Consider the following 3644-nt stretch of genomic DNA (forward strand, 5'->3'; position numbering starts at 1 on the left):
CCTCCTTTACCATTCCTACTATTCAAAATCTGTATGCGGCCAATGTCATCAATGCCTCATAAAACGTACGACTACATGGCACATCCCCGCCATCCAGTACTTCCAGTTCAGGTAACAGAACAATTATGTCAGGACTTACCTCTATAAGCTTCCACAGCCTCGTTCGCTTCCTTTCGTTGTACGTATATCTCGTATGGGGAAATCTTATTCCTTATGACTTGGCTCTATCGCACGATTTAAGATTGAAAGAAGGTCAACAATTCCTAAATGCCCCGCAGCCTCCTGTTTATAAATGTGGCCGGCTTCATACTCATAAACAGGACTCTACTGGACACGACTTTGCAGACAACCCCTTAGACCGACCTGCTCTGATACCACTTTGTCACACCCCGACCTTACTAGGGTATGATGGGCACCCGACCCCATATCTGGAGCCGAGCGAAACCGCTGACTCTTATTACATAAATAAACTCTGGAATCAATTCAGAATAAAATGCATAGTAAGCTCTCAATTTTTTTTTTTTTTTGAGAGTGTATCATCATATGGAACGCGTGACATGAAACGTAATAACATGTTGACAGGCGAAGCCGTCTACAAAGTTGACGCTCTATACCCACGACTCTGTCTGCAAAGTCTCTAACTGCAATCGGAAACCATGGCACATATACACTGACTCGGCTACACTCCCGGGCTAACTGGAGCTCGCCAACTTCGCTGGAACATCTTCTATAAGGGCCTCAGCTCATCTGGGTGTACCTGCGCGGCATGAAACGCAGCCCCCGAAGAAGAGGGGTCAGTACGAGCAATGTACTGAGTATGTAAGGCATGAACGACAATACAAGGAGAGGTACCAGTGGAGATAATCACAAAGGAACCATATGGCATCTCATATGGAACATATCATGTCATATCATATCGTGTCATATCATATCATGTCATATCATGTCATATCGTATCATATCATGTCATATCATAGCATATCATGTCGTATCATATCATATCATGTCATATCATATCATATCGTATCCTGTCGTATCATATCATATCATGTCATATCATATCATATCATAGGGAGTCATATAGCGTATCATAGGCTGATTGAGATACCTGTACATATGAATGCCACTTAGGGCGGAAACCATGCATGCTTATCGGGTCATATCATATCATAGCACCGAACAAGTCGGCTCGCCCACATTGAGCCGAAATATGTCGGCTCGCCCATATATCCCGCGTCCGGGATGATAATGCCAGCTGACCAGGTGGCGATGAAACATGTGTCCCTTCCCCATATCCCCATATACATGTATCCCTTCCCCCCTCCCATATACATATATAGCATGCATGAGAGCCCAAGGAAAGTCATGTGTCTATCGGAGTGACGTAAGGTCGGTAACCTCCGATTGTATTATGGAATCATTATGGTCGTCATGTCACGCCTTGAAGGAACAATTATAAGGCGAGACTATCAATGAAGAACATTATCTCGGGAAAACATAAAACAGGATCATAACATATTACTTCATATACTTTAAAACCTTCAAAATAGTCATTATCCAAAAGTAGCTTAACATTTCATATCGTCGTATTCATGGTAAGAACATATCCTTGGCATATTCGTCATAGACACTTTCTCATGTCTGGCTTCATTATTGTCATCATAACTTCGTAGTCGTTGTTTTAGTTATAAAAACTTTCAAAAACGTAAAACTTGGATTTTGGAGAAAAATGTATATTTTGGAAAACATTTATAACTTTTGGAAAGGAAATCATGGTTTGAATTCATAACTTCTAGCTTTTGAAAACAAGGACGTTATGGGGAACATTTATAAGACTACATCATAGGATTCATGCCATAGAAAGAAAAGGGCTTAGCCTTAACATACCTGCGCCGCGCCTTACTAGCTACGCTTATTCGTCCAACTTGTTAATCTACATTCAAAGGAGTTTACACATTCGTTAGATCCTTTGTCATATACTTGCCTTAACCTTTCAAACACATTCATTTATATTCTGCCGAAATTTCGGCAGCATCTCCCCTGTAAATACACCACCCCCGAGATTCTAACTCGGCCAAATTTAACAACAACAATCCGAGAATGGAACTCGGCCAAACCAACAACAATATTAGCAATGCATTCTAGCAACATTCCAACATTTAATTCAATTCAATTCACATAATCTTTCAACGACTCAATCCACATATTACTTTGCCCGAAACCGTCCAATTCAACAACAACCAAGCATGTCATCATCATTCATGTATGCTAACTTCAACAACGACCTCCATTCTTCATCACATAATCCATAACAACGACAACTAGAATGTCAAATAACATCAATTTACCTTAGCTTACCAAAACGCCTATTATTTGACCATAACCACTTCCTACATATTTTCATGTATTTTCATCCATCTTTTCTATATATTACAACAACAAACAACATACTTCATATAATTAATTCAATCCTCTCACACAACACAACACATATACACGGCCAACACTACTCCATACGGCTACCATTCCAACATATTATATTCATGGTTTTTCATTCATTTTACATTATGGATTTCACCATACAACAATTAAACTTCTAAATAAAATCATTTCATCTTGTCTACACAATACTACACATATTCGGCCATACAACAACATTATACACATCTTTATAAATTTCACCAATTTCTTGACATTACAATCACAACCAACATACTAAATACTCTTAATCCATTCTTCCTACACAACACACCACATGCACCACACGGCCACATCTCTATATGCATGTTTTCATGTTTTTCATCCCTTTTACATTATAGAATTCATAACACAACAATCAAATTACTAAATAATATTAATTCATCATTTCAGTCCAACACCACATATATTCGGCCAACATACAACTCACCACAACTTCATGAACTTCCTTCATCTACACACTCCACAACATACACAATCATCTATAACATATGAAAATAAGGTTTAAACCTTACCTTAGCACTAGTTCCTTTTCCCGGCTAGAACCTCATTTTTGTGAAACGAATGATTCACTTGTTCCAACGAATACTCCACGTTGTAGAGAACCTTCCACTTAGTATAAAAGCTTGAAAGAAATAATTTTTCTTGATCAAATCTCCCTTGGCCATGCTTGGCCATACCTTGGCCGAACCCTCTCTCTTTCTTTCCCTTTTTTTTTTTTTTTGTTGTTCTTTCTTTCTCTCTAATTTAATTATGAAGACCTCTTATGTATATATATATATAGGTCTTCCATCACTTATCCATATTTGCAATTTAGTCCCCCAATTATGGTCACATGCCCCATTTCTTTCTTTTCTAGAATTCTCTCCCTTTTTCTTGATGTTTCTTTTCTTTTCTTGATTTTTCCTCACTTGGTCAAAGAAGACCAAGTGTCTTCTTTCATACACTTTAGTCCATATATATTTACACTTTTCCCCCTTCACATATAAAATGGCCACATGCTCCTTTCTTTACTTACTTACTTATTTATTTATTTTTATTTTTTCTAGAATTTTCTTGAACTTTGTGAAATTACCATTTTGCCCCTAGCCTTCCATAATATCACCATGGTTCTATTTTGCAAATTTCCTTTTTCGCCCTCAACCTTTCTTAATATTTCCATAATA

At 37.9% G+C, this 3644-nt stretch overlaps 1 long non-coding RNA gene across 1 annotated transcript; it reads right to left on the reverse strand.

Annotated features, from left to right (window-relative positions):
- Window positions 1-535: 535 nt before the first annotated feature.
- On the reverse strand, window positions 536-3409 carry LOC132620645 (uncharacterized). The gene is made up of 3 exons (XR_009575088.1): window positions 2994-3409; window positions 1888-1933; window positions 536-757 (listed from the first exon to the last, which is right to left on the reverse strand). It is a non-coding gene; the product is annotated as an uncharacterized LOC132620645 (long non-coding RNA).
- Between the last annotated feature and the right edge of the window lie 235 nt (window positions 3410-3644).

The sequence above is a fragment of the Lycium barbarum genome, chromosome 2, assembly GCF_019175385.1.
Source record: "Lycium barbarum isolate Lr01 chromosome 2, ASM1917538v2, whole genome shotgun sequence".
Classification (NCBI taxonomy): domain Eukaryota; kingdom Viridiplantae; phylum Streptophyta; class Magnoliopsida; order Solanales; family Solanaceae; genus Lycium; species Lycium barbarum.